The 24,214-nt window shown below is 39.1% G+C and overlaps 1 protein-coding gene and 1 pseudogene across 1 annotated transcript in view; both read left to right on the forward strand.

Annotated features, from left to right (window-relative positions):
• The window catches only part of PRSS38 (serine protease 38), a 122,108-nt gene that overhangs the window by 77,475 nt on the left and 20,419 nt on the right, over positions 1-24,214 (forward strand). The window lies entirely within an intron of this gene.
• LOC118659400 lies at positions 21,124-21,223 on the forward strand (annotated as a pseudogene).

Consider the following 24,214-nt stretch of genomic DNA (forward strand, 5'->3'; position numbering starts at 1 on the left):
AAGTTTATTTTCTCTGATACTGTTCTATCTACTTTGTTGGCTCTCTTGTAATTAGTATTTGCATGGTATATTTTTTCCCATCCTTTTACTCTTCATCTATATGTGTCCTTAAATCTAAAGTGTGTCTTTTGCACACAGTATATAGTTAGGTCTCCTTTTCATTTCTATCTGGAAATCTCTACCTTTTGGTTGCAATGTTAGTTCCTTCACATTTAAAATAATTATTAATATGTTGGATTTATAAATGTCATTTTCCTAAATGTTTTCTATGTATCTTATGTATTCTCTAGTCTCTATTTTTCTTCCTGCCTAATTTTGTGTTAATAAGCAAATGTTTCTTAGCATACCATCTAAATTTTCTTTAGTTTTAAATTATATTTTAAAATATATTTTCTGAGTAGTTGCTCTAGGAATTACTTAGATTATCACAATCTCCTCAGATTAATACTATCTTAACTTTGGTAAAATATAGCAGCTTTGTTTCACTATAATTCAATTCCTCCCTTTGTGCTAATATTGTTACATATACTGCCTATATATGTAATAAAAACTCCAAAACAATTATATTGCTTTATAAAATTTAGTTTTTAAAATAAATTAAGAGGTGAGAAAAACATATCAATACATTTTTTCTAGTACTCTTTATTTTTTGTGTGGATTATAGCTAGCATTTTATTTCATCTCATTTTATTTTATTTTATTTTATTTTATTTTTTTCTGTTCATCAGATTATTTATTCACTTGATTCTTTTTTTTTTATTGCTTAAAGTATTACAACGGGTATTACATATGTGTCCATTTTATCCCCCCGCCCTAGACAGTCCCCTAGCCTCCCCTATCCCCCAATGTCTTATGTCCACTGGTTATGCTTATATGCATGCATACAAGTCCTTTAGTTGATCTCTTACCCCCCTACCTCCTGCCCCGCAACCCTCCCCAGCCTTCCTGCTGCAGTTTGACAATCTGTTTGAGGCAGCTCTGCCTCTGTATCTATTATTGTTCAAAAGTTTATAATGGTCTCTATTATCCATGAATGAGTGAGATCATGTGGTATTTTTCCTTCATTGACTGGCTTATTTCACTTAGCAAAATGCTCTCCAGTTCCATCCATGACTTTGCAAATGGTAAGAGTTCCTTCCTTTTTAGAGCAGCATAGTATTCCATCGTGTAGATGTACCACAGTTTTCTGATCCATTCATCTACTGATGGGCACTTAGGCTGTTTCCAGATCTTAGCTATGGTGAATTGTGCTGCTATGAACATAGGGGTGCATATATCCTTTCTGATTGGTGTTTCTGGTTTCTTGGGATATATTCCTAGAAGTGGGATCACAGGGTCAAATGGGAGTTCCATTTTCAGTTTTTTGAGGAAACTCCATACTGTCTTCCATAGTGGTTGCACCAGTCTGCATTCCCACCAGCAGTGCACAAGTGTTCCTTTTTCTCCACATCCTCTCCAGCACGTGTCGTTTGTTGATTTGTTGATGATAGCCAGTCTGACAGGTGTGAGATGGTACCTCATTGTTGTTTTGATTTGCATCTCTCGGATGATTAGTGACTTTGAGCATGTTTTCATATGTCTCTTGGCTTTCTGAATGTCCTCTTTTTGAAAGGTGTCTATTTAGGTCCTTTGCCCATTTTTTGATTGGATTGTTTATCTTCCTTTTGTTAAGTTGTATGAGTTCCCTATAAATTTTGGAGATTAGGCCCTTATCAGATATGACATTGGCAAATATGTTTTCCCACACAGTGGGTTTTCTCGTTGTTTTGTTGATGGTTTCTTTTGCTGTGCAGAAGCTTTTTATTTTGATGTAGTCCCATTTGTTCATTTTCTCTTTCGTTTCGAGTGCCCTAGGAGCTGTATCAGTGAAGAAATTGCTTCGGCATATGTCTGAGATTTTGTTGCCTTTGGATTCTTCTAGTATTTGTATGGTTTCCTGTCGTACATTTAAGTCCTTTATCCATTTTGAGTTTATTTTTGTGTATGGTGTAAGTTGGTGGTCTAGTTTCATTTTCTTGCATATATCTGTCCAATTTTCCCAACACCATTTATTGAAGAGACTATCTTGGCTCCATTGTATGTTCTTGCTTCCTTTGTCAAATATTAATTGAGCATATTGGTTCGGGCCGATTTCTGGGTTCTCTATTCTATTCCATTGATCTATATGCCTATTCTTGTGCCAGTACCAGGCAGTTTTGAGAACAGTGGCTTTGTAATACATCTTGATATCTGGTATTGAGATCCCACCTACTTTGGTCTTTTTCAGGATTGCTGCAGCTATTCGGGGTCTTTTTTTATTCCAGATGAATTTTTGGAGAGTTCGTTCTAGATCTCTGAAGTATGCCGTTGGTATTTTAATGGGAAGTGCGTTGAATTTATAGATTGCTTTGGGTAGTATGGACATTTTAATGATGTTGATTCTACCAATCCATGAACACGGTATGTTCTTCCATCTGTTTATGTCTTCCTCTATATCTTTTTTCAACGTCCTGTAGTTTTCTGAGTAGAGGTCTTTTACCTCTTTAGTTAAGTTTATTCCTAGGTAGCTTAATTTTTTTGGTGCGATGGTAAACGGGATTGTTTTTGTAATCTCTCTTTCTGAAAGTTCACTATTGGTGTATAGAAATGCCTCAGATTTCTTGGGGTTAATTTTGTATCCTGCTACATTGCCAAATTCATGTATTAAGTCCGGTAGCTTTTTGATGGAGTCTCTAGGGTTTTGTATGTATAATATCATGTCGTCTGCAAATAAGGACAGTTTTACTTCCTCTTTTCCAATTTGGATGCCTTTTATTTCTTCTTCTTGCCGAATTGCAATGGCTAACATTTCCAGTACTATGTTGAACAGGAGTGGTGAGAGGGGGCATCCCTGTCTTGTTCCTGTTCTTAGGGGAAATGGTGTTAGTTTTTGTCCATTGAGTATGATGTTGGCTGTGGGCCTGTCATATATGGCTTTTATTATGTTGAGGTATGATCCTTCTACTCCCACCTTGCTGAGAGCTTTTATCAAAAATGGGTGTTCAATTTTGTCAAATGCTTTTTCTGCATCAATTGATATGACCATGTGGTTTTTTTCTTTCAATTTGTTTATGTGATGTATCACGTTTATTGATTTGCGGATATTGTACCATCCTTGCATCCCTGGGATAAATCCTACTTGGTCATGGTGTATGATCTTTCTGATGTACTGCTGGATCCGATTTGCTAAGATTTTGTTGAGGATTTTGGCATCTATGTTCATGAGGGATATTGGCCTGTAATTCTCTTTCATTGTGTTGTCTTTACCTGGTTTTGGTATTAGGGTGATGCTGGCTTCATAGAATGAGCTGGGAAGTGTTCCTTCCTCTTGGATTTTTTGTCGTAGTCTGAGGAGGATAGGTTTTAGTTCTTCCTTGAATGTTTGGTAAAACTCCCCTGTGAAGTGGTCTGGTCCTGGGCTTTTGTTTGCTGGAAGCTTTTTGATGACTGCTTCAATTTCTTCCATAGTTATTGGCCTGTTGAGATTTTTAGATTCTTCCTGATTGAGTTTTGGAATGTTGTATTTTTCTAGGAATTTGTCCATTTCCTCCAGGTTGTCTAGTTTGTTGGAGTAGAGCTGTCCATAGTATTATTTAACAATCATTTGTATTTCTGTGGGATCTGTTGTTATTTCGCCTCTATCGTTTCTGATTTTGTTTATTTGGGTCCTCTCTCTTTGCTTCTTGGTGAATCTGGCTAGAGGTTTGTCAATCTTGTTTATCCTTTCAAAGAACCAGCTCTTGGTTTCATTGATTTTCTGTATTGTTTTTTTGGTCTCTATGTCATTTATTTCTGCTCTAATCTTTATTATCTCCTTCCTTCTGCTCACTCTGTGGTTTTCTTGTTGCTCTCTTTCTAATTCTTTGAGTTGTAGAGTTAGATTATTTACTACCATTTTTTCTTGTTTTTTTGAGATAGGCCTGTAGAGCTATAAACTTCCCTCTCAGGACTGCTTTCATTGTGTCCCATAGGTTTTGGATTGTTGTGTTTTCATTGTCATTAGTTTCCAGGATGTTTCGAATTTCTTCTTTGATTTCATTGGTAACCCAATCAATATTTAATAGCATGCTATTCAGCTTCCAGGTGTTTGAGTATTTTGGGTTGTTTTTATTGTAGTTTATTTCTAATATTATGCCATCGTGGTCTGCGAAGACGCTTTTTATGATTTCAATTTTCTTGAATTTGGGGATACTTTGCTTGTGACCCAATATATGGTCTATTTTTGAATATGTCCTATGAGCATTTGAGTAGAATGTATATTCCCTGGCTTTCGGGTGAAGTGTTCTGAAGATGTCTATTAAGTCCATCTGATCTAGTGAGTCATTTAGGATTGCTGTATCTTTGCTGATTATTTGTCTAGAGGACTTATCCAGTGCTGTCAGTGGTGTATTAAAGTCCCCTACTATGATTGTATTGTAGTCTATCTCTCCTTTGATATCTTCCAGGAGTTTTTTTATGAATTTGGGTGCTCCTGCATTGGGTGCATATATGTTTACCAGGGTTATATCTTCTTGTTGTATTGATCCCTTTAGTATTATGAAGTGGCCTTCCTTATCTCTTGTTATGGCCTTCACTTTGAGGTCTATTTTGTCCGATATAAGTATTGCTACCCCAGCTTTCTTTTCCTTTCCATTTGCCTGAAAGATATTTTTCCATCCTTTCACTTTCAGTCTGTGTGAGTCCCTTCTAATGAGGTGGGTTTCTTGTAGACAGCAGATGTATGGGTCATGTTTTTTTATCCATTCAGCCACTCGATGTCTTTTGTTTGGAGCATTTAGTCCGTTTACGTTTAAAGTTATTATTGAGAGGTACTTGTTTGTAGGCATTTCTGTTTTTGTGTGGCTGTTTTCTTTCTGAGCTTTTTATTTCTTATTTTTATACCAGTCCCTTTAGCATTCCTTGCATTGCTGGCTTGGTGGTGATAAACTCCCTTAGCCTTTTTTTTGTCTGTGAAGCTTCTTATTTCCCCTTCAAGTTTGAATGATAGCCTTGCTGGATAGAGTATTCTTGGATTCAGTCCTTTGCTTTGCATCACTTTGTAAATTTCCGTCCATTCTTTTCTGGCCTGATGTGTTTCTGTTGAGAAATCATTTGACAATCTAATGGGAGATCCCTTGTATGTAACTTTCCGTCTCTCTCTTGCAGCCTGTAAGATTCTCTCTTTGTCCTGAACATTTGCCATGGTAATTATGATGTGTCTTGGTGTGGGTCTTTTTGGGTTCACCTTGTTTGGGACTCTCTGGGCTTGTGTGACTTTTTTCTTCCCCACCTCAGGGAAGTTTTCTGATATTATTTCTTCTAATAGGTTTTCTAATCCTTGTTCATCCTTCTGTTGTTCTGGTACCCCTATTATTCGTATGTTGTTTCGTTTCATGTTGTCCCAAAGCTCCCTTAGGCTCTCCTCCTGTCTTTTCATTTTTTTCTCCAATTGCAGTACGTTTTGGGTGTGTTTTGCTTCTTTGTCTTCTAAATCACTAAATCGGTCCTCCGCTTCTCCTAGTCTACTGTTGATACTTTCAATGGAGTTTTTCATTGCAGCTATATCACTCTTCATTTCTTCTTGGGTCTTACTTAAGTTGTTGATTTTTTCATCTGTTTCTTCTAGCTTCTTCCATATGTTATCGATTTTTTCATCTTTTTCATCTTGCTTCTTGCAGAGGTTGTCGATTTTTTCCTCCATCCGGTTTATGCACTCTAGGACCCTTATTCTGAATTCTTTTTCTGTCATGTTGCATGCCTCTGTATTACCTAGCTGCTTTTCTGGAGAGTCCTCCTTCTCTTTCCTTTGGGGGTTTCTTTGTCTACCCATGTTTGATCTCGCTGACATATCTAGACGTTGAGTCGTTCAGTGGCTGCTCCCTTGGTGGCAGTGACTCCTTGGTCTGTGGTTGCTCTTCGGGCGGTTGCGGTAGCAGCTGCTCTTCAGTTGGCAGCAGCTCCTCTGGTGGGTGCTGTTCACAGCTGTGGTGGCTCTTCTGGCTGGTGGGGCAAGGTTTCACGTACAGCTGCTGTTCCTCAGCAGAGGGTGTGGTGCTCAGGAGACTGCTGTTGCTTGGATCTGCTGCGTTGTTTTAAAGGCACAAAATACAACACAACAAGGCACCACGCACCAGGCACTATACACAAATATATTCACGATATTAATAACCCCAAATAAAGGTGACCACCTGAATTAAGAGAGTTAGGGGATAAGGAAGAAGGAAGAGAAAAAGAGAAAAGAGAAAAAAGAAAAGAAAATTAGGGACCAAAAAAAGGAGTGCAAAAGTGAAATTGGGAAAAAGGAGGGGGGAAAATAAAAGCGAGAAAAGAAAAGAAAAGAAAAAAAAGAGCGAAAAGAGAGAATGAAGTGGAAGAGGGGAAGAGACTTTTTTATATGAGGAGAATACTCCTATAGAACAGCCATTAATCCCAACAAATTCCAGCAACAGCTCCCTGGAGATGAATGCAAACTAGAAACAACCAATAATATAACGATGAAAATAGAATGGAGAACACTAATCCCAAAATAAAATAAAGAGAAAATAAAATGGCACTTTAAAAAAAAATGGTAAAATGGTAGCAGTAATAATGCTGGTTAAAAATAAGAAGGTAGTAATTAAAAGGGTAAAGTCAGGTGATGGAAAAAAGAAGAGGAAAAAAAAAAAGAAGAAGAAGAAAAAAAAAGAAAAAAATAAGAAAAAAAAAGAAAAAAATTGGTTTCTTAGTTAAAAGGTGAAAAAAGAAAAAAAAAATATTGCAGTAGTGAAGGTCCTTCGGTTCTTCTATTCTTCAGTGTGGCTCGCCTTAGACCTGCCAGGTATTCAGGAGAGTGTTGAGTTTCCCTGCGATACCCTGTTCCTCTGTGTTGTAAACCACAGTCCTTATTTTAAAGCAAGCCGCATTTGTTTCCCAGACTGCCTTATTTTGTGTTTAGCAAAGAGTCAGTTTGTGGGTCAGCCTCTGGGTGGCAGTGTTCTGGGGTTGGCCTCTGAGGCTATAGGGCCTCTCTGTCCAGTGGAAGTTCACTGCCCAGAGCTGGCTGCGTAAGAGTTACCAGTGCTGTGTTGTTGCTGGGATTGAAAATCCCTCTATAGGCCAGACCCTGTTAACTCCCAGGGACTGATCAGGTTATTTTAATCCTTGATCTCCTACAGGGTGGAATCTGGGTGTGGCTGTGCTCCTTGCCTGGGGGTTGGGGGGAGGAGTCTCACTCTCCGGAGAGAATGGCTGCCTCAGTCCTGGGCTCAGGGGTGTCTCAGCACTCAATTCGCTGCCACCTCTCCCGGCCCCCCTTCTCTCCTCAGTCTCTCCCCAGATTCCACTCCTCCGCACACTCTCCCTCTCTTCAGCACAGGTGAGTGTCTGTATCCGAAATGTCCCATGAACAGGATTCAGTGAAAACAAACAAACAAACGCCGGCCGCGGAAACGGGGAAGGCTTGGTTTCTGTAAGCTTCTTCTCTTACAGGGACTGCATGGTCTGGTCAGCTCTTCAGGCTGCCCCCTTTAGGCTCAGTCCTCCGTGATCACAGAACCCAGCTCGCAATTCCCCCAGCGGCGCCAGGAATCCCGAGGTTCTCCTTTCCCCCCGTTAGGGGCTGTGCCTGTCCCAAGGGACGCGGCTGTCTGCCACGCGGTCTCCCTCCGACTCTCTGGGCTCAGAAGTCTGGCAAACTTTCCTGCCCAAATCCCTGGTTTTTTTACCTTTCCAGGGGAGTTCTGCTCTTCCTGGCTGCAAACCGTCTCGCCAGCTGAGGAATTTCGCCAATTCGGGGTGGATGTTACTAGTTTCAGCTGCTCACTCCATTTGCTCAGGGACACGACCTGGGACGCGTCTACCTATACCGCCGCCATCTTCCCCTTCTCTCCCCTATTTCATCTCATTTTAGCCTGAAGGACTTATTTAATATTTCATAAAAGGTAAATATTTTAGTTTTTATTTACCTTGGAATGTGTTTTGCCTTCATTTTGAAGGTTAGTTTTGTTAGATACAGAATTTTTCTCTAAACATTTCCTACCCAGAACTTTGAATCTGTTCTTCCACTGCCTCTGTCTTTCAATGTTTCTGGTGGAAAGTTAGCTACTTATTATATTGTTTATCTGTATTAATTAGTGGCTTTTCTTTTATTGTTTTCTGGATTTGTTTTTGTCTTTGGCTTCATCAGTTTAATCACAATTTGTCTAGGTGTGGATTTGTTTGTCCATCCTGAGGATCAGTAAGCTCCTTAGATATAAAGATTCTTTTTGCTCAAATTCAGGGAGATTTGGGCCATAATTTCTTCAACTTTTTCTTGCCCCTTCACTCTCCCTCTCCCCTCCTCCCCCCCCCTACTCTCTTTCTGGGAGTTCTATTACATGTATATTGGCATGCTTCATGTTGTCAATAGGTCTCTAGGCTCTGTTAATTTTTCCTCATATTTTTTTGCTCTATTCTTTAACTTTGGTAACTTCCTCCAATCTATCTATAATTTTACTGATTATGTTTTCTGCTTTCTCATATCTTCTGTTGCTTTAACCTAACAAATTATTAGTATTGATTACTATATTTTTTTAACTCTAGAATTTCCATTTTGTTCTTTTTTATAGTTTTTTTTTCTACTGAGGTTCCCTATATGTGGACTCATTATCATGACATTTTTATTTAATTCCTCCATGTAGTATATAAATAATTCTTTGAACTTATAACAGCTGTTTTGAAGTCTTTATCAACTAAGCCACCTGTGTGCAAACATACCTTTTTTTAATGTTAACTTGTTTTTTCTGGAATATGAGTCACTCTTTCTAATTTTTTGTATAGCTTATAATTTTTTTGTTGTTGAAAACTGGACATTAAGTAGTGCATTGTAGGACTTCTGGTCAAGATGGTAGAGTATATAAACTCTTGTGCTCATCTCCTTTCACAATTACATCAAAATTACAACTAAATTATATAACAACCATCACTGATAATCACCTGAAGACTAGCTAAACAGAATTCCTAAAACTGGAGGATACACAGAGATGCAGAACAGGCAGGCCCCGCACCCATAGTGTGTGATTAAGAGTCGGGAGGGATAGCTCCACTGTGGAGGTTTTCCCTAAGGAGTGTGGGACTCCATCCCCACGTTGGCTCTCCAGCCCAGGGCACAAGTTCTGGGAAGAGGAACATCTGACTGTAAAAATCAGCAAGGACTGTGTCCCATAGAGACAAGGGCTGCAGGAAATCAAGATACACTGCTCTTTAAAGGGCAAGTCACAAACTCACTCACATTAAGATCCAGCACAGGGAAAGCAGTTCAAAAAATAAAATACCTAGGAATAAGTTTTAAAAAAATATTTTATTGATTTTTTACAGAGAGGAAGAGAGAGAGTTAGAAACATCAATGAGAGAGAAACATTGATCAGCTGCCTCCTGCACACTCCCCACTGGGAATGTGCCTACAACCAAGGTACCTGCCCTTGACCGGAATCAAACCCAGGACCCTTGAGTCCACAGGCCGATGCTCTATCCACTGAGCCAAAGTGGTTAGGGCAGGAATAATTTTTAATATGTTTTTTTATTGATTTCAGAGAGGAAAGGAAAGGGAGAGATAGAAACATCAATGATGAGAAAGAATCATCGATCAATTGCCTCCAACACACCTCGCCTACTGGGGATTGAGCCCCAGACTTGTGGCCTGATTGAAAATTGAACTGTGACCTCCTGGTTCATAGGTCAACATTCAACCACTGAGCCATAGTGGCTGGGCACAAGAAATAATTTTAACCAAATGTAAGAGACCTGTACTCAGAAAATTATAAGACACTGAAGAAAGAAATTGAAGAAGACATAAATAAATGAAAGCATATACCGTGTTCATGGGTAGGAAGAATTAACATTATTAAAATGTCTATACTACCCAAAGCAATCTATAGACTCAATGCAATGCCTATCAAGATACCAATGTCGTATTGCACAGAATTAAAAACAAGTATTTCAAAAATTTATATGGAACCACAAAAGACCCCAAAAAGCCACAGTAATCTTGAGAAAGACAAACAGTGTTGGAGGAATTATGCTACCTGATATCAAACTATACTACAAGGACATAGTAATCAAAACAGCATTGAACTGGCATAAAAACAGACATAGATCAACAGAACAGAATAGAGGCTCAGAAAGAAACCTTCATCTTTTTTTGTCAATTAACATTTGACAAAGGAGGCAAAAACATATGATGGGATAAAGATAGTCTATTCAATAAATAGTGTTGGGGAAATTGGGCAGATACATGCAAAAAAAATGAAACTAGACCACCTTCTTACACCATATACAAAAATAATCTCAAAATGGATTAACGACTTAAATGTTAGACTCAAAACCATAAAAATTCTAGAAGAAAACAGACAGTAAAATCTCAGGCATTTCTCATAGTGGAATCTATTAAATGTATCATTTCAGGCAGTTTCCTTGTTGATTTTGTCTCAATGATCTATTCATTGATGTAAATGTGGTGTGAAAGTCCTCTACTATTACTGTATTACTGTTAATCTCTTTCTTTATGTTCATCAATGTTTTGTATACTAGTATTTACTAATAGGTGCTCTGCTTTGGGTGTGTAGATGTTTATGGGTTATATTCTCTTGCTGGATTGATTCCTTTATAATTATGAAATGCCATTCTTTCTTTCTTGTCACAGCTTTTTTTTTTTTAATTTTTATTGTTGACAGTATTAGAGATGTCTCCCATCCCCCCACCCAATTAACTCCCTCCTTCCAGCCCCCCCTCCCCCGCTTCACCACACTATTGTCTGTGTCCATGGGCTATGCATATATGCATATATGTTTGGGGTTAATCTCTTCCTTGTCCCTGCCACAACCCTCCTCTGTGAGATCTGTCAATCTGTTCCATGCATCCATTCCTCTGGAACTATTTTGTTCATTAGATTCCACATGTAAGTGAGATCATGTAATATTTGTCTTTCTATGATTGGCTTAATTTGCTTACACAATTCTCGTTTTGTGTGGTGCCTACCGCTTGTAGGAGGGGAGCGGGCACTTCCTCTCTTTTCCAGGGCTGCACTAGCTAAACTCACTGGGGAACTTGGCTCTGGTTTCCTGTAATGCAGCCGAAGGGCCCATAACATGCCCATCTGTCTCCCAGGCAGAACCCCACCTGGAGACACAGTCACAATACCTCAGCTCCGCCTGGCTCCCTGGCACCCCCTCACCACCGCACCAAGCAGGGGGCCATTAAAAAACAAATCAGCCCCAGTTGGCCCTCTAATCTTTCATTGCGTCCAGCCCCCACTGGGCAGGTCATCCACTCAGGGTCCCACCAGGCCAAAAGCCCAAGTCCTCCTTACTGTCAGATCTAGCTGTATGCACATAGATTTCCAACCCAGAGCCATTTCCCTTTGCCTCGGGTCGCAGTAGGATGCCTGGCAGACCCAGCCATTCTACGTGTGGTGGGAGGGGTACTGCCCATGCACGCCAGGTGGGCAAGATGGATCCTCTTTCCCAAGCCACACTGTGGAGCCCCTGTCCAGCTCTCTGCCCAAAGTTCTTCCAGAAAATAAAGGGCTCCTCAGATTCACTGATGAATCAGAGCCATGCGCCAGACCTGAGTTTTGTTTGTATGCCCCCCCCCCCCCCCAGTGACACAGATTGTAGTGAACTTCCCAGGCTGTGTTGTAACAAAGAAATTGCTCTTTGCCTGGAATAGTGCAGTCTGAGTCTCCCTCCCAAGTGGACAGAATTCCTACAGGTGCCCACTAATACTACAGGGCCTTTCCTTCCCTTTTTGTTGTTCTGGATTGGGATCCCTGCAAGGAGCTGGGCCCCCATGCACCCAGGGGGCAGGGGCTCTGCGGCTGCACTTTCCCTCCGGCTTCCTAGCTGCACAGGTGCATTAGCTGGCTCACTCTTTCATGTCTCTTCCTTGTTAGGTTTGATCGAGCAATTGAATCGATACCCCTCCCCCAGGAAATGACTTCAGGCCATTTCACTATGGACATTCCCTTTTGCTGAGACCACACTTTACTTGCTGAGACCACATTCCATTATCTCTTCCCTCCGGACCTGCACAGAGAATTCTCCCAGAAAGCCTGGCGAAAGTCCTTTAAAACCTGCTGACTCCCATCACTTGGGCCTGGTGCCACCTGGTGTGTGGATGATCCAATAAATTCGTAATCCCTCACCATTCTGGCCTCGTGCATTCCTCTTTTAGGGACCTAATAATCCTGTCCTTTCTCCACCTTCCCTGCTCACAATATTTCGGATCAGCTACACTTCACTGGTTTTTTTAAGCGGAGTGCTCTGCAGTTTAGCTCAAGTCCAGTCCGGTGTTGGGAGCAATCAGTGGAAACTTCCAGCTACTCTGCAGCCATTTTGGAACCCCCCTCTGGGATTGTTTTCTTAGTTTCCCTTTCTAGTAGTTCATTATTGGTGTATAAAAATGCAAATTATTTCTGATATTTATATTGTATCCTGCTACTTTACTGAATTCATTTATCAGTTCTAGTTGATTGTTTTTTGGAATCATTAGGGTTCTCTATGTAACAGTATCATGTCATCCAGTTTTATTTTTTCTGTTCCAATTTGAATGCCTTTTATATCTTCTTGTCTGATTGTGGTGGCTAGGACTTCTGGTACTGTGGTGAATAAGCGTGGTGAAAGAGCGCCTCCTCTGTCTTGTTCCCCATCTTAAGGAAAACACTTTTAATTTTTGCCCATTGAGTATGATGGTGGCTGTGGGTTTGTTCTATATGGCCTTTATTATCTTGAGGTATGGTCCCTTTATTCCCACTTTGCTGAGAGTATATATCATAAATGGGTGCTGGGTTGTATCAAATGCCTTTTTGCATCTATTGATATGATCATTATTTTTGCCCTTCATTTTGTTTACGTGGATATTAAACCAAACTTGCATATCAGGAATAAATCTGACTTGATCATGGTGAATGATCTTTTTAATGTATTGATGAATTTGGTTTGCGAATATTTTGTTGAGGCATTTAACATCTATGTTCATCAAGCCCTTGCTGGTTTGGCTCAGTGGATAGAGGGTCAACCTGAGGACTAAGGGGCCCAGGTTCAATTCTGGTCAAGGGAACATGCCCGGGTTGCAGGCTCAATCCCCACTGGGGGGGGGGGGGGGGGCGGGGAGGCGCGCATGTGCAGGAGGCAGCCAGTCAATGATTCTCTTTCATCATTGATGCTTCTATTTCTCTCTTCCTCTTCCTTCCTCTCTGAAATTAATGGGGGGAAAAAGAATATTGGCCTATAACTTTTCAAAATTGTCTTTGGTTTGGGAATCAGGGTAATGTTGGCTTTGTGAATTGTTTGAGAAGAATAGGTGTTAACTCTTCTTTGAATGTTTGGTAAATTCACCTATGAAGCCATCTGGTCCGTTGTTTATTGGAAGTTTCTTGATTACTGATTCAATTTCGTTAGTTGTTATTGTTCTGTTCAATTTCTGTTTCTTCTTCTTTTTTAAAATAATTCTTTATTGTTGAAAGTATTACATATGCTCCCCTTTTCCCCACATTGACCCTCTCCAGCCTGCCCTGTCTACCACTCCAGGCCTTCACCACCCTATTGTCTGTGTCCATGGGTTATGCATATATGCATATGAGGTCTTTGGTTGATTATCCCCCATCCACCCGACCTCCCCCCCCTTCCCTCCAAGATTTCACACTCTGTTCCAGGCTTCCATGTCTCTGGATCCACTCTGTCCACCAATTTAGTTTGTTACTTAGATTCCACATATGAGTGAGATCATGTGATACTTGTCTTTCTCTGACTGGCTTATTTCGCTTAGCGTGATACTCTCCAGGTCCATTCAACTCTGTCACAAAGGGTAAGAGATCCTTCTTTTTTACAGCTGCATGGTATTCCATTGTGTAAGTGTACCACAGCTTTTTTTATCCAGTCATCTACTGATGGGCACTTGGGATGTTTCCAGATCTTAGCTATTGTAAACTGGTATGAACATAGAGGTGCATGCTTTCTTTCTGATTGGTGTTTCGAGTTCCTTCGTTATTGTTGTTTTTTAATTCTTTATTGTTGAAAATTTTACACGTCTCCTTTTTCCTACATTGACCTCTCCCTGCCCGCTCCCACCCCCCAGGACATGCTCCCACCCCCATATTGTCTGTGTCCATTGGTCATGCTCATATGCATGGATACAAGTCCTTTGGTTGATCTCTTACACCCCCTTCCAACCTCCCCTGCCTCTCCTCTAAGGTTTGACATTCTGTTCAATGCTTCTATATCTCTGGATCTATTTTTGTCCATCAGTTTATGTTGTTCATTATATTCCACAAATGAGTAATACCATGTGATATTTATTTTTCTCTGACTGACTTATTTCACTTAGCATAATGCTCTCCAGGTTCATCCATGTTATTGCAAATAGTAAGAGTTCTTTCTTATTTACAGCAACATAGTATTCCATTGTGTAGATGTACCACAGTTTTTAATCCACTCATCTGCTGATGGGCACTTAGGCTGTTTCCAAATCTTAGCTATTGTAAATTGTGCTGCTATGAACATAAGGGTGCATATATCCTTTCTGATTGGTGTTTCTGTTTTCTTGGAATATATTCCTAGAAGTGGGATTATTGGGTCAAATGGCAGTTACATTTTTAATTTTTTGAGGAAACTCCATACTTTTTTTCACAGTGGATGCACCAGTCTTGCATTCCCACCAGTAGTGTGTGAGGGTTCCTTTATCTTCACATCTTTATAGCATTTGTCGTTTGTTGATTTGTTGATGAGAGCCATTCTGACAAGTGTGAAAAGGTACCTCATTATCATTTTGATTTGCATCTCTCAGATGATCAGTGACTTTGAGCATGTTTTCATATGTCTCTTGGCCTTCTGTATACCCACTTTCGAAAAGTGTCTATTTAGATCCATTGCCCATTTTTTTAAATTAAATCTTTATTGTTCAGATTATTACATTAGTTACTCTTTTTTCCCACTATAACTCCCCTCCACCCAGTTCCCATCCCACCCTCCGCCCTCACTCCCCACCCACTGTCCTCATCCTTAGGTGCACGATTATTGTCCAATCTCTTTCCTCACCCCCACACTCCTTTCCCCACTCCAAGAATAGTCAATCCATTCCCTTTCTATGTCCCTGATTCTATTTCAATCACCAGTTCATACTGTTCATCAGATTATTTATTCACTTGATTTTTAGATTCACTTGTTGATAGATGTGTATTTGTTGTTCATAATTTGTATCTTTACCTTTTTCTTCTTCTTCCTCTTCTTAAAGGATACCTTTCAGCATTTCATATAATACTGGTTTGGTGGTGATGAACTCCTTTAGCTTTTTCTTATCTGTGAAGCTCTTTATCTGGCCTTCACTTCTGAATGATAGCTTTGCTGGATAAAGTAGTCTTGGTTGTAGGTTCTTGGTATTCATCACTTTGAATATTTCTTGCCATTCCCTTCTGGCCTGCAAAATTTCTGTTGAGAAATCCGCTGACAGTTGTATGGGTACTCCCTTGTAGGTAACTGATTTTCTTTCTCTTGCTGCTTTTAGGATTCTCTTTGTCTTTTGCTCTTGGCATTTTAATTATGATGTATCTTGGTGTGGTCCTCTTTGGATTCCTTTTGTTTGGGGTTCTCTGCACTTTCTGGACTTGTAAGTCTATTTCTTTCACCAGGTAAGGGAAGTTTTCTGTCATTATTTCTTCAAATAGGCTTTCAATATCTTGCTCTCTCTCTTCTTCTGGCACCCCTATAATTCTGATGTTGGTACACTTGAAGCTGTCCCAGAGGCTCCTTACTCTATCTTCGTATTTTTGGATTCCTTTTTCATTTTGCTTTTCCGGTTGGGTGTTTTCTGCTTCTTCATATTTCAAATCTTTGACTTGATTCTTGCACTCCTCTGGTCTGCTGTTGGGAGTCTGTATAATATTCTTTATTTCAGTCAGTGTATCTTAATTTCTAGTTGGTTCTTTATCACAACATCAGAGGTTTTACCAGTCTTCTTGAGGATCTCATTACATTTATCGGCGGTCTCACCAGTCTTTTCGAGGGCCTTATTAAATTTATCGGCAGCTTCTAGACAGTTCTTTAAAGACCTTAAAAGTGTGGTTTTGAACTCTATATCCAGCAGTTTGCTTTCCTCCAATTCTGTCATTTGTGTCCTGTTTCTTTGTCTCAGCATTTTTTTATGCTTCGCTGTGTCGATAGAGTGCCTTTCTGTGCTAAGTGTCCCAATTACCTGAGGTAGACACTCTTGGTGCACCCCCTTGTGGGCTTTGTGCACAGTCTTGTTGTAATTAAGCCTTGATTGTTGTAGTTATCACTGTGAGGAATTGCCCTCCCGGCCAATTGGCTGCGAGAATCAGCTGTGTCTGCAGTGGGAGAACTTCTGTGCTGGAGACACCCCTCTGGGGCTAGACTTGCTTCGATGGGGCTTTGGTGCTCACTGAGTCTGCCCCCTGAGTGTGTCTTTTATGGTTCCACAGAGCTGCAAACTGGATGGTCCTACTCTGACCTCTGGGCTTCCTAGCTCCTGGATCTCTAGGGAGGTGCTAATCTAACCTTTGCCTGAGGCTATCCAGCAAAAGTCTCCCTGCAGGGCTTGGGCGGGGCGGGTCCCACGGGATCAACAGGGTGGGGTTTGCAATTATGGCTGCTCTCAGTCTTGCCCTCAGAGGCTCTGCTTCTCAGTGTCCCAGTAATCGCTGCAAGCCCCACGGAGAGAAAGCTGCCCTAGGGTTCTGAGCGATGCCAGACAGTCCCGCTTCTCCCGTATGAGTCTGGGTCCCTAGAGACTCGCCTGGAACTGGAGCTCAGAGCCTGAGACTCCCTCCCGATTGAAAACGACAACCACACCCTCAGCCGCTAGCCCGCTCCACATGCACTCCACACCTTAGTATTTTACTTCAGCACTGCGCCTCCTCTGAGTCTCGGTATGCTTTTCTCTTTCCTCCTAGTTGTAGAACTTCCACTCAGCCAGCCTTCCTGTGGTTCTGGATGATGTCCGTTCCATCTTTTAGTTGTATTTTTGAAGTGGTTGTTCGAGGCAGCAAACTCCAGTGTTTACCTATGCCGCCATCTTGGTTTCTCCCATTTTTTGATTGGATTGTTCATCCTCCTTTTTTTAAGTTGTATGAGTTCCTATAAATTGTGGAGATTATTATCAGATGTAACATTGGCAAATATGTTCTCCCATGCAGTGGGCACTCTTCTTGTTTTGTTGATGGTTTCTTTTGCTGTGCAGAAGCTTTTTATTTTGATGTAGCCCCATTTGTTTATTTTCTCCTTAGTTTCCATTGTCCCTAGGAGCTGTATCGGTAATGATACTGCTATGACATACTAGTATGTCTAATATTTTGCTGCCTATGGATTCTTCTAAGGTTTTTATAGTTTCCCAACTTATGTTTAAGTATTTTATCCATTTTTACTTTATTTTTGTGTGTGGTGTAAGTTGGCAGTCTACTTTCATTTTTTTGCATGTATCTGTCAAATTTTCCTAGCTCCATTTATTGAAGAGACTCCCTTGACTCCATTGTATGCTCTTGCTTCCTTTGTCAAATATTAATTGAGTGTAATAGCTTGGGTCAATTTCTTGGGTCTCCGTTCTGTTCCATTGTTCTATGTGCCTGTTCTTATGCCAGTACCAGGCTGTTTTGATTCTAGTGGCTTTGTGGTATACTTAAAATCTGTAGTATTGTGATTCCTCCAACTTTGTTTTCCTTTCTCAAGATGGCTGCAGCTATTCGGGGTCTTTTTTGGTTCCATATAAATTTTTGGAGTATTTGTTATAGATCTGTGCAATATGCTGTTGGTATTTTAATAGGGATTGCACTGAATCTGTAGCTTGCCTTGGGTAGTATGGATATTTTAATGATATTAATTCTACCATTCCATGAATGCATATATTCTTCCACTTGTTTATATCTTCCTCTATCTCTTTTTCCAATGTCCTGTAGTTTTCTGAGTACAGGTCTTTTGCCTCCTCAGATAAGTTTATTCCTAAGTATCTTTTTTTTGGTGTGATAGTAAATAGGATTGTTTAGTTTCTCTTTCTGAGAATTCCTTATTGTTGTATAAAAAAGCCATCGATTTTTTAGGTGTTGATTTTGTATCCTGCAACATTGCCAAATTCATTTATTAAATCTAGTAGTTTTTTGGTGGAGTCTTTTAGGGTTTTCTATGTACAATATCATGTCATCTGTGAATAATGACAGTTTGACTTCCTCCTTTCCAATTTGGATGCCTTTTATTTCTTCTTCTTGTTGGATCACTGTGGCTAGACTTCCAGGACTATGTTGAATAAGAGTGATGAAAGTGGACATCCATATCTTGTTCCTGTTCTTAGGGGAAATGGTTTTAGTTTTTGCCCATTGAGTATGATGTTTGCTGTAGGTTTGTCTTAGATGGCCTTTATTATGTTGAGATATGTTTCCTCTATTCCCACATTGCTGAAAGTTTTTTTATCAAAAATTGGCATCACGTTTATTGATTTTGAATATTGTACCAACCTTGTCTTGTTCCTGTTTTAGGAGAAATGGTTTTAGTTTTTGTTCTTCTGTTTCTGGTTCCTTAAGGTATAAGGTTAAATTGTTTATTTTAGATTTTTCTTAATTTTGTTTGTTTGTTTTTTAAGTATGCCTGTATTGCTATAAATTTCCCTCTAAGCACTGCTTAGGATTGTGTCCCATGGATTTGGGGTCATTGTGTCTTTATTTTCATTTGTCTCAAGGTATCTTTTGATTTCTCCGTTAAATTCATTGTTAACACATTCATTATTTAATAGCATGTTATTTAGCTTCCATGTGTTTGTAATTTTCATTTTTCCTCTTGTAATTGAATTCTACTTACATACCATTGTGATCAGAAAAAACGCTTGATCTGATTTCAGTCTCTTTTTAAATTTGTTGAGACTTGTTTTGTAACCTAACATGTTGTCCATCCTGGGAAATGTTACATGTATACTTGAAAACAATATATATTCTGTTGCTTATGGGTTAAATGTCCTAAAAAATACTAATTAAATTCATCTGGTTTAATGTGCCACATAAGGCCACTGTTTCCTTATTGATTTTTTTGTCTGGGTGACCCATTCATTAATGTCAATGGGGTGTTAAAGTCTCATACTATTACAGTACTACTGTCAGCCTCTCTCTTAATGTCCATCAGTATTTGCTTTATATATTTAGGTGTTCCTACATTGAGTGTGCAAATGTTTATAAGGGTTATATCCTCTTGTTGGATTGATCTCTTTATCATTGTGAAATGTCCTTCTTTAGCTCTTATTATAGCCTTTGTTTTAAAGTCTATTTTGTCTGATATAAGTATTACTACCCCAGCTTTTAAATTTTTTTAAATTTCAATTTATCTAAAATATCTTTTTTCATCCCTTTACTTTCAGTTTGTGTGTGTCTTTCAATCTGAAGTGGGTCTCTTGCAGGCAGAATATATATGGGACTTGTTATCTTATCCATTCAGCCATCCTATATTTTATGATTAGAACATTTAACCCACTTACATTTAAAGTGATTATTGATACATACGTAGTCATTGCATTATTTCTATTTCTTCTTCTTCTTCTTCTCCTTCTTCTTCTTCTCCTTCTCCTTCTCCTTCTCCTTCTCCTTCTCCTTCTCCTTCTCCTTCTCCTTCTCCTCCTCCTCCTTCTTCTTCTTCTCCTTCTTCTTCTCCTGTTAATATTTCTTGTAATACTGATTTAGTGGTGGTGAATTCTGTTAACTTTTTCTTGTCTTGGAAGCTCTTTATTTCTCAATTCTACTAAGTGTACAGGTTATGGCAGATTTTGTAATCAAAGAAAATACGATAATTTCAAGAGAAATATCAAAAGTGCTTTATTCAAAGTAATGTCCATCACTAGCTACACATTTCCCCCATCTTTCAGGTAATTTGTGGATACTGTCCCAATTGAACTTTTCTTGTTTTGAGGCAAACCATTCAGAGACCCAATTTTCCACTTCTTCCTATGTTTTGAAGTGCTGCTCAGAAAGTGCATGGGCCATCAATCAGAACAAGTAGTAATCTGAAGGAGCAAGGGCTGATAAATACAGAAGGTGGGTTAATAGTTCCCAGGCAAGATCTTTCAATGTGTCTTTAACTGGTTTTAAAGTGTGTGATGGTGCGTTATCATGAAGCAAAATTACTTTGCCGTGTCCTCTGGCCCATTCTGGTCATTTCACGATCAAAGCGTGGTTCAAATTGATAATTTGTTGTTGGTAGTGATCAGTATTAACGATTTCACCTGGTTTTAGAAGCTCATAATACACCACACTTTCCTGATCCCACCAAATGCAGAGCATTGTCTTCTTTCCAAAGCAATTTGGCCTCGCAGTTCGATGTTGATGGTTGACCTGGATCAACCCATGATTTTGTGCATTTGGGATTCTCAAAATAAATCCACGTTTCATCACCAGTCATAATGCGATGCAAAAAATACTTTCTTTCATGTCACCAGTCACAATGCGATGCAAAAAATACTTTAGTGCCGTTGAAGCAACATTTTACTGATGACTTTTCAGTTTTCCATTTGTCTTTCATTCAGTTGATGTGGCACCCATTTTCCTCCCTTTAAAATCTTCCCATTGCTTGTAAATAACCGGAAATTGTTTGCTGAGCAACGCTTAATCTTTCTGCAAGTTGTTTTTGAGTTTGACACACATCTTCATCAATTAACCTGGACGTTCTTTGTTTTTCACATCGAAATCATCACTTTTAAAGCATTTAAACAAGCGTTCACAAGTATCTTGAGATGGAGCATGTTCACCATAAGCTTCCCGAAGTATACAATAACTTTTTCTTCAAAATAAAGTAATGAATTAAAACTTCCTGCAAATGCTCTCTTTTTGGCACAAAATTCAACATTTTTAAGCATAAAAATATCTATGATGTTAACACCTTCAGCAAATTTGACAAATGAAGTTTTGAAGCTTGTTGTCAATATAACAAAATAGCATACGTATCAAATCGCATATCTATCAACATATTGGAAAAATCTCTTGAAAAAATCTGCATTATTAACTGGCACACCTAGTAAATGATAGCCTTGCTAGGTAGAGTAGTTTTGCTTACAGCTCCTTGTTTTTTCATCACTGAATATTTCATGTCAATCCCTTCTGGCCTGAAAAAAATTTTGCTAAGAAATCAGCAGATTGTGCTCATATCAGCAGCACATATACTAATACTGGAACAATACAGAGAAGATTCACATGGCCCCTGTGCAAGGATGACACGCAAATTCGTTCCATATTTTTTTAAAAAAAGTAAGAAATCAGCAGATTACTGGGAGTTCCCTTGTATGTAACTAATTGTTTTTTTCTTGCTGTTATTAAGATTCTCTCTTTGTCTTTAACCCTTGATGTGTTTAATTATGATGTGTCTTGGTGTGGACCTCTTCAGAGGCATTTTTTTTTTGGTGCTCTCTGTGCTTTCTGGACTTGTGTGTCTATTTCCTTCCCTAAGCTAAAGAAGTTTTCAGTCATTATTTATTAAATAGGTTCTCAATTCCTTGTTCTCCCTCTTCTACTTCTGGTACACTTATGATATGAATGTTGTTACACTTGAAGTCTCAGAGGACTCTTAAGATATCATCATTTCATTAATATTTTTTTCTTTTTGCTATTCTAATTGGGTGTTTTCCACTACCCTGTATTTTAAATCACTTATTTGATCTTCTATTTCATCTAATCTACTGTCTATTCCATCCAATATAGTCTTCATTTCTGTTATTGTATTCTTCATTTCTGACTGGTTGGTTTTTATGGTTTCTTTTTTTGTATTTATTAATTTTATTTATTTTATTTTATTTTTATTGCTTAAAGTATTACAAAGAGTATTACATATGTCTCCATTTTTTTATCCCCCGCCCTTGACAATCCCCTGGCCTCCCCTACACCCCAGTGTATTATGTCCATTGGTTATGCTTATATGCATGCATACAAGTCCTTTGGTTGATCTCTTACCCAACCCCTCCCGCCCTCCCACTCTCCCCAGCCTTCCTGCTGTAGTTTGACAGTCTGTTCGAGGCAGCTCTGCTTCTGTATCTATTTTTGTTCATAAGTTTATAATGGTCTTTATTATCCAGAAATGAGTGACATCATGTGGTATTTTGCCTTCATTGACTGGCTTATTTCACTTAGCATAATGCTCTCCAGTTCCATCCATGCTGTTGCAAATGGTAAGAGTTCCTTCTTTTTTACAGCAGCATAGTATTCCATCATGTAGATGTACCACTGTTTTCTAATCCATTCATCTACAGATGGGCACTTAGGCTGTTTCCAGACCTTAGCTATGGTGAATTGTGCTGCTATGAACATAGGGGTGCATATATCCTTTCTGATTGGTGTTTCTGGTTTCCTGGGATATATTCCTAGAAGTGGGATCACAGGGTCAAATGGGAGTTCCATTTGTAGTTTTTTGAGGAAACTCCATACTGTCTTCCATAGTGGCTGCACCAATCTGCATTCCCACCAGCAGTGCACAAGTGTTCCTTTTTCTCCACATCCTCTCCAGCACGTGTCGTTTGTTGATTTGTTGATGATAGCCAGTCTGACAGGTGTGAGATAGTACCTCATTGTTGTTTTGATTTGCATCTCTCGGATGATTAGTGACTTGGAGCATGTTTTCATATGTCTCTTGGCTTTCTGAATGTCCTCTTTCGAAAGGTGTCTATTTAGGTCCTTTGCCCATTTTTTGATTGGATTGTTTATCTTCCTTTTGTTAAGTTGTATGAGTTCCCTATCAATTTTGGAGATTAGGCCCTTATCAGATATGACATTGGCAAATATGTTTTCCCACGCAGTGGGTTTTCTTGTTGTTTTGTTGATGGTTTCTTTTGCTGTGCAGAAGCTTTTTATTTTGATGTAGTCCCATTTGTTTATTTTCTCTTTAGTTTCCAATGCCCTAGGAGCTGTATCGGTGAAGAAATTGCTTCAGCATATGTCTGAGATTTTGTTGCCTTTGGATTCTTCTAGTATTTGTATGGTTTCCCGTCGTATATTTAAGTCCTTTATCCATTTTCAGTTTATTTTTGTGTATGGTGTAAGTTGGTGGTCTAGTTTCATTTTCTTGCATGTATCTGTCCAATTTTCCCAACACCATTTATTGAAGAGACTATCTTGACTCCATTGTATGTTCTTGCCTCCTTTGTCAAATATTAATTGAGCGTATTGGTTGGGGCTGATTTCTGGGCTCTCTATTCTATTCCATTGATCTATATGTCTGTTGTTGTGCCAGTACCAGGCAGTTTTGAGAACAGTGGCTTTGTAATACAGCTTGATATCTGGTATTGAGATCCCACCTACTTTGTTCTTTCTCAGGATCGCTGCAGCTATTCGGGGTCGTTTTTTATTCCAGATGAATTTTTGGAGAGTTCGTTCTAGGTCTGTGAAATATGCCATTGGTATTTTAATGCGAAGTGCGTTGAATTTATAGATTGCTTTGGGCAGTATGGACATTTTAATGATGTTGATTCTACCAATCCAAGAACATGGTATGTTCTTCCATGTCTTTATGTCTTCCTCTATCTCTTTTTTCAACGTCCTGTAGTTTTCTGAGAAGAGGTCTTTTACCTCTTTAGTTAAGTTTATTCCTAGGTAGCTTAATTTTTTTGGTGCGATGGTAAATGGGATTGCTTTTTTAGTCTCTCTTTCTGCACATTCAGTATTGGTGGATAGAAATGCCATAGATTTCTTGGCGTTAATTTTGTATCCTGCTACATTGCCAAATTCTTTTATTAAGTCTAATAGTTTATTGATGGAGTCTTTAGGGTTTTTTAAGTATAATATCATGTCATCTGCAAATAAGGACAGTTTTACTTCTTCTTTTCCAATTTGGATGCCTTTTATTTCTTCTTCTTGTCTAATTGCAATGGCTAATACTTCTAGTACTATGTCAAACAGGAGTGGTGAGAGTGGGCATCCCTGTCTTGTTCCTGTTCTTAGGGGAAATGGTGTTAGTTTTTGTCCATTGAGTATGATGTTGGCTGTGGGTTTGTCATATATGGCTTTTATTATGTTGAGGTATGATCCTTCAAATCCCACCTTGCTGAGAGTTTTTATCAAAAATGGGTGTTGAATTTTGTCAAACACTTTTTCTGCATCAATTGATATAACTATGTGGTTTTTTTCTTTCAATTTGTTTATGTGGTGTATCACGTTTATTGATTTGCGGATATTGTACCATCCTTGCATCCCTGGGATAAATCCTACTTGGTCCTGGTGTATGATCTTTTTTTTTTTTTTTTT

Source organism: Myotis myotis, unplaced genomic scaffold (genome assembly GCF_014108235.1).
Source record: "Myotis myotis isolate mMyoMyo1 unplaced genomic scaffold, mMyoMyo1.p scaffold_m19_p_6, whole genome shotgun sequence".
Taxonomy (NCBI): domain Eukaryota; kingdom Metazoa; phylum Chordata; class Mammalia; order Chiroptera; family Vespertilionidae; genus Myotis; species Myotis myotis.